This window comes from Achroia grisella, unplaced genomic scaffold, assembly GCF_030625045.1.
Source record: "Achroia grisella isolate CSIRO2021 unplaced genomic scaffold, CSIRO_AGI_Agris_v1 utg592, whole genome shotgun sequence".
Lineage (NCBI taxonomy): Eukaryota > Metazoa > Arthropoda > Insecta > Lepidoptera > Pyralidae > Achroia > Achroia grisella.
Window position 1 is genome coordinate 555,133 of NW_026712955.1, and position 14,495 is coordinate 569,627.

Genomic DNA, 14,495 nt, shown 5'->3' on the forward strand with positions numbered 1-14,495 from the left:
TGACTTTTTTTACCATTTTTTTCTGTTTGTTTGTTCCGGCTAATCTTTGAAATGGCTGGACCGATTTCGACGAGACTTTTTTTGGCAGGTAGCTGATGTAATAACTTAGGCTACTTTTATTTTAGAAAAATAAAGTTATATTCCACGCTGACTAAGTCACTGGAACAGCTAGTTTTACATAAGAACGTGGCAATCAATAGAAAGACCGCTACGCTTTCATATTTCTCAATTAATTAAATCCATAAAGCAATAAGAGACATGATAACTGTCTACGATGTCTGTCTGTCTGTTTGTTCCGGCTAATTTCTAAAATGGACCGATTTCGACAGGACTTTTATCGGCAGGTAGCTGATGTAATAAGGAGTAACTTAGGCTACTTTTATTTTATAAAAATTACGATAAATTCTACGCAAACGAAGTCGCGTGTACAGCTATAATATAATATGAATAATTATAATATCTCAAGATAATTCACACAGCGCTATCTAATCCCAAAGCAGAGCTTGTGTTATGAGTTCTAGACAACTGCTATAAATACATTTTTTTTTTGGACATACGTACATAATATATATAGTGAAGACCCATAAGCGTATTCATATCGTGGTCATTCGGCTCCCTAAAATATGGTCGGGCGCAGTGATGGCTGGCTCATCCGTCATACTCGTGAACGAGTGCTGCTTGTGGGGACTGGTCTGCTCTTATCACTACGACTGATTTAATCTTATTGTATATTTATATTTGACCCAAATAAATTAGTGCTGGTTGGTAGTTTGTATTCACACGTTTCGATTTGTAAAATGTGAACTTACAAGGATTGTTTAAAAGAGGAACACACAAGTTTCTTACTTATTCTTCTTGTGATGAGACAGTTTCCGAACGAGCGGTAGATAAAAAAAAATTGTTATGACTATTCAAAAGTGCTTAAATAAATGATTTTCTATTCTATTCTATTCTATTCATAATTATTTCGGAATTCAATAACCTATTTTTCCTCAACATGATTTTATAGTATAGAGATAAAACAGTGTATTGTTATGAGTTTAACAAATTGCATCGATTTATATCAACGAAATGAATAGAAAATATATTATGTTGTAAAACAATAGAATTTGGCACCCATTAATAAACAATAGACGGTTATTTGGAATTTGGAATGGATCGCATATCCTATACATATAAATAAAATTGGAGTGTCTGTTTGTAATATTGAAATAACAGTTTTTTACATGCTGTATATAATCGAGGTACTGATCGAATGATATACAGTTGAGTTTACAACCGTATATTAATCTAAGTCAACGTATAAAAAAAATTACATATCTATATAAGGTATAACAAAAAAATCTTATTAGCGTGTTTTAGAAATATGTATGCAAAAATACAGCGCCATCTAGTTGTACTAGTATAAAACTATTTTGACTCGAACACATGCATATGAATATAAATACGGTACATACATCAAAATAACATTTTTACAATTTTTGTCTGTCTGTCTGTCTGTTTGTTCCGGCTAATCTCTGAAATGGCTGGACCGATTTTGTAGCTGATGTAATAAGGAGCAACTTAGGCGGTTTTTATTTAAAAAAATAAACTTAAATTCCACGCGGACAAAGTCACGGGTGTAACTAGTACCTAAAACAATTTTAACTATATGGATCAGGATTATAGGGTTTTTGTAGCGTAGGTAGAAGAGATATGGACGCCTGTGTCTTTCTCGTTCTTCATCTCTCCTTGCTCAGGGTCCGAAGATTAAAGTTTTACAATTATCAGTGAGTATTTTGATCTAGTCTACGATTGTCCATATTTATAGTACTTAATAAGAAGTAGTATTCAAAGTATGTAATTTATTTAAATATCGGGATCGATCGGAGGGGTGAAAATGTTCAAAACAGAACCACCTTTATAAAGGGGGCCGTGATACTGTGGAACTACTCATTGACAACAAAACCTCTCGGTGTACCTTTGGGGCCGTTCAAGTATTACGTAAGCACTATAGGGGGGCGGGGGGTCTTTTCTTTTTCTTATTTTGGATGACATGGGGGTGGGGGAGTCTGTATGATGATTACGTCATCGGTCGTAATTTACTTTTTTACACGAATGGCAACCCTCACATTGTCTTTGCTAAAAAAAACAATACATTAATTGAGAGATGTTTATGTAAGCTTGGGGGAGGGGGTAAGAGCTTTGCTTACTTTTGCTGATAACGGGGGATGGGGGGTAAATAATTGTGATAAATCTGCTTACGTAATACTTGAACAGCCCCTTTTAACCGCGTGAAATCTCCGTCGTATAGATGCGCTTCGGCAATCGTCCGCGGATCTCCACTGATTCCACTGAAGGAGCCGCTCGGATGCGGATGTATGGATCTCCCGCCTCTTTGGAGTTTCAGATGCCCCTACACTCTCTGTTCTGAACGTCCAACTTACCCTCACAAACGTAATTGTTGTTGTCAGAAACTAACTTGTTTATAATATCTAATGTATGAAATTCTCGTGTGACATTATTAGTAACAAAACTCCCTCGGAACGGCTTGACCGATTTTTATGAAATTTTGTGGGTACATTCAGTAGCTCTGATAAGAATAGGACGTAGAACTATTTTCCTCACCTCTGATGAGAGGTCTATCTCTAAAAATTTTTTTTAATTTTTAAGACATTTTTTTTAATGTTTCATAATTACTTTTAAACTTTCAGCATTAAACAGTGCATGTCAATTTTTCATATATATAGCAAGAATAAGTTTATTTGCGGAAACGTTATAATTTTAATTTTCAGCTTGATATATGAAACTTTTGTATTGAGCATGCATCCTTATGTAAAGTGCGAATACTGTAACTCAATTTTCAGCTTTGATGGAATAATAATAATGTCCAGACATGTGGCGGCGTGGTGGGCCGGGTCAATGGGCTAAAATATGGTCGAGATCACTGCGCTCATCCGTCATACTCGTGAACGAGTGCTGCTTGTAGGGACTGGTCTGCTCTTATCACTACGACTGATTTAATCTTATTGCATGATTATATTTGACCCAAAAAATTAGTGCTTGTTGGTAGTTTGTATTCACACGTTTCGACTTGTAAATGTAAACTTACAAGGATATTTAAAAGAGCAACACATAGATAGTTTTGTTTTCTATAATCATACAATACATATTTATACATAGCACACATATTGTGGTAACCCATGATATACACATATATACAAACAGGATGATATAACAGATGAGAGAAACGAGTGGTAGATAAAAAAAAATCATTCAAAAGTGCTTAAATTAAGTTTATTTGAATAAATGATTTTCTATTCTATTCTATTCAAATCTGACAATTCACACAGCGCCATTGTAACCAGCTAAAGTAGATAAGTGATACATATACATAGATATTTTTTTGTAAATACATACATATTATACATAGAAAACACCCAGACCGATACAAACAATCATACTCATGAATACAAATGTTTGTACCGTGCGAGGAATCGAACCCACAACCATCGGTCGTAAAGCGGTGCGCTAGACCGCTAGACCATCGAGGTCATCAAAGCTTTCTATCATAAACCTACATTTTTAATAGCGATTTTAATTCATATGGCATAAAAACATTTGCCAGCACAAAGCTAGTAATTAGCTTGCTTTTGCCAGCGGGTCAGCTTGCTTTGCTGGAATTAAACTTCAAACAGCTCTGACTAATATCTCAACCACTAAGCTATCAGCACTCAATTTCACAATATTTCAAAGCACTTAGTGGTCGATAATAAACTATTCCACTTCTGCAAATTCTGACAGCGCTAGCAAAGCGACCAATCAAGGATTTTTTTCTGGAATGCAGCCAAATTGCTATGAATAAATGGAGCTATTGATTGCTCTGTGAAAATATTATATTCGCATATTTAAATTCGATGTTTAAAAACAACGAATTTATGCTCTTTTTAGTTTTAAAACTCAATTGTTTCAATTAGCTAATTGGACAGCACTAAAATGTATTTCTCTGTATAGCATCTATGTATATAGATAAGTAGAGTTGCAAAATTAAAATATCTTTATTCATGTAGGTCTATTACAGACTTATGATATGTCAAATCTACCGTCCGTTCAGAATATTGAAGGACTGGTAAGAAATTCAGCTCTTATTCTTTTCAAGTGTTAAATGAATTAAAGATCGTGCCCACTAGCATATGCTATTACATTTATGTCAGAAGGAAATAACTTAATTGTTGTAACTGGTTAATGAAGAAATGTTTTATATTCTAAATTTGTATTTAAAATTTATAGTTCCTTTTTGTAGATTCTTGTTTGTTGTTTCACTTTCTTTCTATTCTGTTATGTCAGTAGTCTATATTAATATATATTTTTCTGCGTTTACCTAGTCTTTTTTCTTATTACTACATAAATAAACTACAACATTAACCAGTGGCCGTAACCCGATCAAACCAGTCCCCACAAACAGCTGCTCACGAGTATGACGGATGAGCTAGAACTTTGTTCAAAGTCGTCTCGATTTGAAGGACACTGATCTTTAGGAACGCTTGAGCGTCATTGATGCATTGGACATTTAGGTATATTTTTTTTTATCTCACATTTCAGGGCCATATAATCCCAAGTTAAGCAACGTAAAGCTTGTGTTATGGATACTAGATCAAAATTAAAAATATCTTTATTCAAGACAAACAAAAATTGTAAAAAATGTTCTTTTGCTGTATTTATGTACCTTATTTATATTCATATGCATGGAGTAAAAAACGATTATTTCAATATTACAAACAGACATTCCGATTTTATATATATATGTATATCTATTTGCAGCCTTTCCCAGTTCTATACAAATTTTGATCTAATTGACTTTTTTTTTTCCGGACTACTCTGATGCTGTTGGCCGCAGCTGGCCTTTACAGCTTCACCGGACCATAGGGCGCCCCCTCGGGGCACTCGCCAGTGCAGATGGCACTCCAAACCCGCGGAAGAACTTACAGAGCGGCTGAAGGCCAACTCCCGCCTGACGGCTACGACTTTAGTCTGAGGCCACCGCTAGGAGTTCGAACCTCGGCTCAGGCCGTCGTAATTTCGATCCCCATTTGAATTGAACGGGGGATCGATCGGAGGGGGCTAATCACAGTCAGTTGACAGTCAGTTTCTTTATGTGAAAAATATGCTCATTCGTAGCAACGTACAGACGGATATTGTGACATCTCTCACACGATCCTAATATAAATCACAAAAGATTTTAATAGTACAACAATTTATTTATCATTCGTTTGTTACAAAAGCAATGCTTTGTTTCATCTCTCAACAAAGGGAGCACAATAACGAAAGAATTGTTATGGTAATGGTATGTAAATGCAAGCTGCGTGTAGGGTGACCATGCTGCAATTAGAAGAAAGGCTGACTTAAAAAAAAAAGTAATTCAATTGTGTAAAAAACTGGCTTTGCAAATGGAGAAAGAAATGGCTTAAAATAAATAGTAATTCAATTTACTTTCTTGCCACCTGGTGACCCGTGATACAGGTTCTTCGGATACCTAGTACAGGCACCAGTTCTCCACAAATCTGTATTTTTGCATAGAATTTTACATGCCTCAAAGGCTCTGCAGCACTCTATAATATGTATGATTTTGTGGAGAAAAATAAATATATTATTATTATTATTCATTTTTTTTTCCCAAAAATTCTCATCTCCCCTCTTAAGGAGAGGAGATGGTAACATACCCCCGGCAGAAGCACAGTCGGCCGGGGTTCAGGGCCCCAGGGACAGAAACCGGCGTACAATGCGGGCAGAATCTAACAGCACCGCTTTCTGCATCTTTCCCGGGAGTGAAACGCCCCGGAATCCCAACCGTCTGAGATGTTGTTCCAGACTGGTTGGGATAAGACCGTTCACCGACATAACGATTGGAATGATTTCGGTGGACATCACCCCCCACAATTCGGTCACCTCGTGAGCCAGGTCGAGGTACTTTCTCTTTTTCTCAGTTTCGGCTTTCACGATGGTGATGTCGAAAGTGCCCGATCCATCACCACGATATCAGGTTTGTTCGCAAGAACGGTCCTGTCCGTGATGATGGATCGGTCCCAGTAGAGCTTGACGCTGTCGCTTTCGAGGACCGGCTGGGGCTCGTACTTATAGTACGGCAACCTCTCATTCGCGAGGCCGTACTTCAGAGCTAGTTCTTGATGGAGTATTTTGGCTACCTGGTTGTGTCTGTGCAAGTACTCAGTGTTGGCAAGAGCTGAACAACCCGAAAGCACATGTCTGAGTGACTCTCCGGGATGGCGACATGCCCGACAGATGTCCTCAGTGCCATCCTTCAGAATGTGCTTTCGGTAATTGTTCGTCTTAACCACCTGATCCTGTATTATTATTATTATTATTATAGTTCTTCTCAATTGGATATGTATACTGAACTTGATATATATCGCGAGAAATTGAACCGGCGACTATCAGATGTAAAGTAAAGACTATCAAATGATGGAACAATTTACCACACCCGATTCAAAATACTATTTAGTCAGTTTCGTCTTTTAATCATCATTTTAAAAAATATTTACTAAAAGCACAAAAATCTTAAACGTGGCAGATAAATACAGTAGTCATATATACATATATATTGATTAAATAAATAAATAAATTCAAGCTATATTATATTACACAAAAGTCTTTCTATCAACACTTTTTTATCCTTATATATTTTTCTTCTATTTATCCACACATACTTATAAGTCATCCATTTAACTGATTCTTCATTTTATATATTTAATATATTCATTACGAATGCTATTTATTTTTTTCAAGTGGCTCTACTGAAAATCAGCGCTGTAGTGACACGCTGCGGCACCAGCTGAGTGGAAGCCTTTTCAGCATAGCGAATTATTAGTTTTTAAGTTTTCTCTTTTACTCTGTACTCTTTTTTATGCTGAATAAATGATTATTATTACTATATTATTATTATAAGTAAACTCTAGCGGTTTACCACTGAGAATGTTTTTGGTTCAAAACAAGTTTCCATATTGACAGCTCGCAACTATATACATAAAAGGCGCCATGGACATCACGACATTACGATATCATTCACTTAATTTTAATAATAAGAAAAAAAAAAATCATGCCTTTATACTCAGTAATTTCCCTACCATATCTCACCATTTAAATCAATACAGTTTACAAAATAAGTTGCTTTAACGGGTGAAAATATTATACAAAACCTCACGCAGAAGACTTTGAATGAAGTCAAACCTAGAATAAGAATAGAATAGAAAATCATTTATTCAAATAAACTTACATCGAAGCACTTTTGAATAGTCATCACATTTTTTCAATCTACCGCTCATTCGGAAAGCTGTCTCATCACAAGAAGAACGAGCAAGAAACTTGCGTGTTGCTCTTTTAAAAAAATTTATTATTACTTTACATTTTTAAGTTTAATTGTGTGAATACAAACCACCAATTAGCACTAATTCAATTAAATAATCAAATACAAAAAATATTGCATATACAACCAACTGGTTAAACAATTAATAAGAGGAAATCAGTCATAGTGATTAGAGCAGACCAGTCCCTACAAGCAGCACCCGTTCACGAGTATGAATGATGAGGCAGCCATCACTGCGCTCGAGCATATTTTAGGGAGCCCCATGCCCCGGCCCACCACGCCGCCACAAGTCTGGACATTTTAGTGAGCATGACTACTCAAAACACTAGACCACGTCATAGCTACTTACTACCTAGCTCAGTACATGACGTACCAGCTAAAATAATCCATAAATATCCCATTAATAAGGCACATAATAGCTCCATTAAATGAGGATATTAGCCTACTATTACCGTGCGGGGCGAGGAATTTAATGTACCGTCTTATTTTACCTATAGTACCTCTCGCACTGGTATCCAATAATCTCAAAATTGCTGTAATCAGCAACTTCATTTGCGTCTTTTCGAGACAAATACACTTTACATGATATTTTTCAAATCAACTTGCGTGTTGCTCTTTTAAATAATTTTATTTAATTCTTTTAATATTGTCCCTTTACTTATCCCAACAAGGGATATAATAAAAAATTACTCATAAATTTTAGGGAAAAGAAATGTGAAGTTTAAAAATATATTATCAGAAATACGACGACGGCCTCGGTGGTCTAGTGGTTTAGCACATTGCCTTACTTCCGATGGTCGCGGGTTCGATTCCTCTTGTATTCATGAGTATAATTGTTTGTATGGGTCTGGATATTTATTTACGAAAAAAAAAGTATCAATGTATTTGTATATATGTACTATCTATGTATATTTATCTATCTGTCTATACAATTTACGGTCATATCAAATTTCATTAAGATCCGTTCCACAGACCTTTGATTACCTCGTCTGCAGTATTAGTCGTGAAGATATGCTGCAGAGTTATCTGTAGTATTATGCTGAGTTGGCTGCCTTTTCACTTTTGCGGCACATAAAGCCACCTACATTTCTTTTATTAATTCATGTTTTTTCTGTATCTCATGTATAAATCATCATCATCATCATCATCATCACTGCAGACATATGCAGACTGGATATAGGCTTCTTCCAAGGCACGCCACTGGAAATAGAAATAGAAATAATCTTTATTCAAATAAACTCATTACAAGCACTTTTCAATAGTCATATTTTGATTCTACCACTCATTCGGAATGCAGATTCATCACAGAAGAATGCGCAAGGAATTTTACTTGTATGTTGCTCTTTTGAATAGATGTTTGTTTTATATAACAATTACAGTATAACAAGTAAGAGGCATGCGATAATCAACATAGAAGTCGCTACGCACTCATTATTAGTGTAATCAGATAATATTGTCAGCGCTATGGATTTTAAGTTTTGCTATAAAACATGAACGATATCATTGACTTCTAATCATCAATTTTACAGTAAGCTTTTTTGCAAAGGAAGTGTTTTATATGACTTTAAATCTTTTTTCAGACAGATTTATAACAGACTTTGGTATTTTGTTGTAAAATCTTACGCAATTACCAGAAACGTCCCACAACCACTACTGAGCACGTATCTTTAATCGTGCGATAACCTATAGCCCACGCGGGAGAAGCCGTGGGCGGAAAGGTAGTAGTGCAATAAAGAATAAATATATATATATATATATCACGACACGTCAACGTCTCTTCCTGTAAACCCGCAACCCTACGTATGTTGTCGCGGCTCCTAGCTGCAGGGCGTCCTACATACGCTGTCCCACTCTACAATACAAATGACTTCTCATAATTGAAAATAAACTACCGTGGCGAGACGACGCGGCAGCGTGACGCCAACGCGACGTTAGCTGCATTCGTTCAATGTATCATAGCAACACAATTTAATAACACACTAAATATCTCGGACTGTCCCGATAAATCTAGTCGTATGGCGACACTAGCTTACGCGGAAATTATTAAAAATTTTAAGCGAGGCTATATAAAACTCACTAAATTTATGAGTCGACTTAAGGAGTAATAAAAATTTGAAATATCCTCTAAGTGAGACGTTTAGAAGTTAATACACACTTTATCTCTTAGTACGATATCTTGTTGCTCACCATCAATGGAATATGATCCTTTATCCTTTTAATTTTAATATCGAAATTACGATGCCGCTTTGTTTGAAAAATAAAATGTTTCAAAAGAGTCATATAATTAAGATATACAATTACAACGATGAAAATTTTTACTTTATAACATTACTAGCTACTCGCCCCGGCTTTGCACGGGTGTACATCTATAAAATATATAAACCTTCCTCTTGAATCAGTCTATTATAAAACGGCTTCAAAATCCGTTGCGCAGTTTTAAAGATTTAAGCATACATAGGGACAGACAGCGACAGCGACTTTGTTTTATACTATGTAATGATAAACGCGACAGTTTGTAAGTATGGATATTTATTAGTCTTTCACGCAAAAAATACTGAACGGATTTTGATGAAACTTTACAATAATATAGCTTACTAGCTATCCACCCCGGCTTTGCACGGGTGTACATGTATTATACATACATGAACATGAAAAATAAATTGGCTATTAAAAAAATCTGTTGAGTGTCTTGCCAGTTATTTTCAATTGAATCTGTATACTGAACTGGACGGTTTTTTTTATTGGTTTAATATATTTTTTATTCATAATTTTAAAAAAAATTAGGGATTCTGAAATTTCATATTTTTCCGTCCGCGTAATTTTCATAAAAATGGTAGAAAGTTTTTGCTTCAAGTATTAATATTTAGATATAATTTATACTAGCCGTTCCCGTAACTTCGTCCGCGTGGAATATAACTTTATTTTTCTAAAATAAAAGTAGCCTAAGTTACTCCTTATTACATGGGAATAAAAGTCCCGTCAAAATCGGTCAACCATTTCAGAGATTAACTGAAACAAACAGACAGACAGACGAAAATTGTAAAAAATGTTATTTTGGTGTATGTACCGTATTTATATTCGTATGCATGTAGTAAAAAACGCTTATTTCAATATTACAAACAGACACCCCAATTTTTTTCTATGTATATAGATAGTCTGTAGTCTGCTTGGTAGGTCTCCTACTTACCATCAGGCGGGCCGTATGATAAGTTATTCTACCCAATTAAGAACACCAGAGGGTTTATTGTCATAGTCTGCTTGGTAGGTCTCCGAATTACCATCAGGCGTGTCGTATGACAAGTTAGTGTAGTAAGTCTTGTGCTGAAAAACAGCGTTGCAGCGCTCCAGCCGCTGCAGCATTATGCTGAGCACGGACCTATTCAGTAGATGCTTCGACAGACATACACATGCACGCACACGCGCCCACACGTAATCTGTGTACTGTTATTTGTTTGTAATTGTCGCACTATTTGTTATTCTATTTTTTGTTTGTTTTTTTCTGTAGTCTGCTTGGTAGGTCTCCTACTTACCATCAGGCGGGCCGTATGATAAGTTATTCTACCCAATTAAGAACACCAGAGGGTTTATTGTCGCGAACTAAACAAAAGTATATCATACCATGTTACTGTTACTTCATTCAGTTCGTTGTTAGAATACCAATGACTTTATCTGAGTTGGAACGATGTGTGGATGCTCCGTACTCTGTAACATTACCGGGTAGGGTTGCCACGTGATCAAATTAATAAGTTAGTTAAACACATCTAAATAACTCAAAGGTGACTGACATAGTGATCTATCAACGCACAGCCCAAACCACTGGACAGATCGTACTGAAATTTGGCATGCAGGTAGATATTATGACGTAGGCATCCGCTAAGAAAGGATTCTGATTAATTCTACCCCCAAGGGGATAAAATAGGGGATCAAGAATATAAATTTGTATTAAACACGAGAGTTTAAACAATAACCGGGTCGGTTAATAATATAAATGTGTAATTTTTTTTGTAGAAAATATCTAACTTAAAATTCATAGCGCTGACAATGTTATCTGATTGAACAGAGATTAATTGCGTAGCGGTTTCTATGTTGATTGTCGCATGCCTAATCTTTGTTGTTAATTAAATATAAGTAAATCAATATTTATTTAAAAGAGCAACACACAAGTTTCTTACTTATTCTACTTGTAATGAATCGCATTCCGAATAAGCGGTAGAATAAAAAAAACTTTACTATTCAAAAGTGCTTATATTAAGTTTATTTGAATAAGATTATTTCTATTTATATTAAACACGAAACTTTAAAAATAAAATTAGGCATAATTTTATTTTCCTAATGTTTGTTATTATGAAGAAATAACAAAATGACAGAAAACAATAATAAAATATTTTCCATTCATAGAAATAGAAAATCATTTATTCAAATAAACTTACATCGAAGCACTTTTGAATAGTCATCACATTTTTTTAATCTACCGCTCGTTCGGAAAGCTGTCTCATCACAAGAAGAACGAGCAAGAAACTTGCGTGTTGCTCTTTTAAATAATTTTATTATTACTTTACATTTTTAAGTTTAAGTGTGTGAATACAAACCACCAATTAGCACTAATTCAATTAAATACTCAAATAGAAAAAATATTGATATATAACCAACTGGTTAAACAATTAATAAGAGAAAATCAGTCATAGTGATTAGAGCAGACCAGTCCCTACAAGCAGCACCCGTTCACAAGTATGACGGATGAGCCAGCCATCACTGCGCTCGACCATATTTCAGGGAGCCCAATGACCCGGCCCACCACGCCGCCACAAGTCTGGACATTTTAATGAGCATGACTACTCAAAACACTAGACCACGTCAAAGCTACTTACAATTGCCATCTGATAGTTAAATATTCACATTTTACATAAGAATGCATGCGGCAATCAATACAAAAACCACTATGCTTTCATATTTCTGAAATAATTAAATCAAGAAAGCAATGAGATAAATAAATTATAACGTTGTATGCTAGTAAACTAATTATTTACTTGATATGTTGTCGTCTATGAATTCGTCTATCCTGTAATAGGCTTTCTTACACAAAAATTGTTTAATATAAGATGTGAATTGCCTCTCTGTCAGATTTAATGCAGATTCTGGTAGTTTATTGTAAAATCTTACGCAATTACCATAGAATGAATTACTGATTTTGTGCAAACGGCATTTAGGTAAAATTACCTTATTTACATTGCGTAAGTTTCTACTTGTACAGTCTTTAAGTTTTTTAAAGCTCTCTAAGTTCTTCCGTGTATACATGATATTTTCATATTGGATCTACTTACATCATAAGTATTTGCACAACCGAACCGAGCAAGAGATTCAAAACCATTTGCATAATGCAATCGCAACACACAAGTTCTGACGTTTTAATCTCAAAGTCAAGCACGTGCAGGCATAAATCTTGGTGCCAACCCTATCACGAGATATCAGCTAATGTATGCAACGATGCATCGTGCATATTCAACCGCTTCGAGTCGATCTCCCACTGTACTAGCTTAGTAATCTTTGTGGCCGACAAACCAGGCTCTTACACACACAGGCTTTTTCGCTTCAAAATCTATTAAGTTGGTCGGAAAGTAATTTCGTTTTTTTCCTAACTTAGGATTTCATTGTATTTTTTGCACTCAACTTCACACTTAAGCCGTATACACACGCGTACACTTAGATTGTGGAATGAACTACCTGCCGAGGTTTTCTCGAGAGACTACAGCATGTGGTTTTTCAAGAGGGGTATATTAAGGTCGGCAACACGTATGTGACACCCCTGGTGTTTCAGGCGTCCATAGGCTATGGTAACCGTTTAGCATCAGATGGGCCGTATGCTTATTTGCCACCTAAGTGGTATAAAAAAAATATATGCTTTGAGAGCTCATATAACAAGGCCTGTGTATGAAAAATTCCATTAATTCTAGGCAGTAGTTTTTGGTTGGTGCCCTTTTAAATATGGAAAGCGATAAGCATCATTTTCGACATATCTTACTGTTTTACTACAGAAAGGGCAAAAATGCTCTCCAAGCCAGAAAGAAATTGACCGACGTGTGTGGAAAAGATGTGTTAACAGTACGCCAGTACCAGAACTGGTACGCTAAATTTCGATCCGGCAATTTTGATGTCGAGGATGCACCACCCTCGGGAAGGCCGATTGAAGCTGAATCTGCGAATAACAACATTTATAACATTTCAGGCCTTTCAAGTGGTCTTAAATTGTGAAATTTGATAAATTTAACCTCAATCCTATCTCACGTGCTATTCGCCGGTTCGCATCAACCAATGCTTTTATATATAAGCTCTCAAAGCATATAAAAATTATACGGCTTAAGTGTGAAGTTGAGTGCAAAAACTACAATTAAATCCTAAGTTAGGAAAAAACGAAATTACTTTCCGAATAACCTAATATTTATTCTATGCTATCTACTCGCCCCGATTCCGCACGGGTATACATGTATTATACATATAAATTTTCCTCTTGAATCACTCTATATATTGCTGAAAACTGGAAAATCGGAAAATCCTTTACGTTTAAGCGGAAGCGACTTTCCAGAAAGCTTTCGAAGACTTTCGAAGCAAGACTATCCCAGGAGGAGATAAAAACCATCGCTCCGAAGAATATCCTTCAATTCTTGTCCCTGACGGGTCTGGGTAGCGAACTTTGAAAAGGGCGAGCACAATAGATCTATGTAGGTCGCAGTGCTACAGGTGCTACACATCTGACAATAGCCCAAAAAATCCAATAAAAAAAAAAGTCTCCCAAAATAAAGGTGTGTTTACATTAAAATACTGTGTAAGGATAAATTGCCAAAATAAAAGTCCTGTTTACAAATTACTATAATAATATGTTTATTGTATATGTAAGTAAAGTATACATAGTTATATTTGAGGACGATACGACTAGTACCGAGTATACACTAGCGATAGTACTACAAACAATTACTTGACTCATTAAATTACATCGCTCACTTTTCCACATAAAGTTTGCTATTTATCGATCAATAACAGCATTGAAATAAAAATAAATTTTTGTACGTACTATTTCACGATTCTTGACAAAGGTATAAAAAAAAAATTAACATCTGTACTGTCCACGACAGCGGAGTCT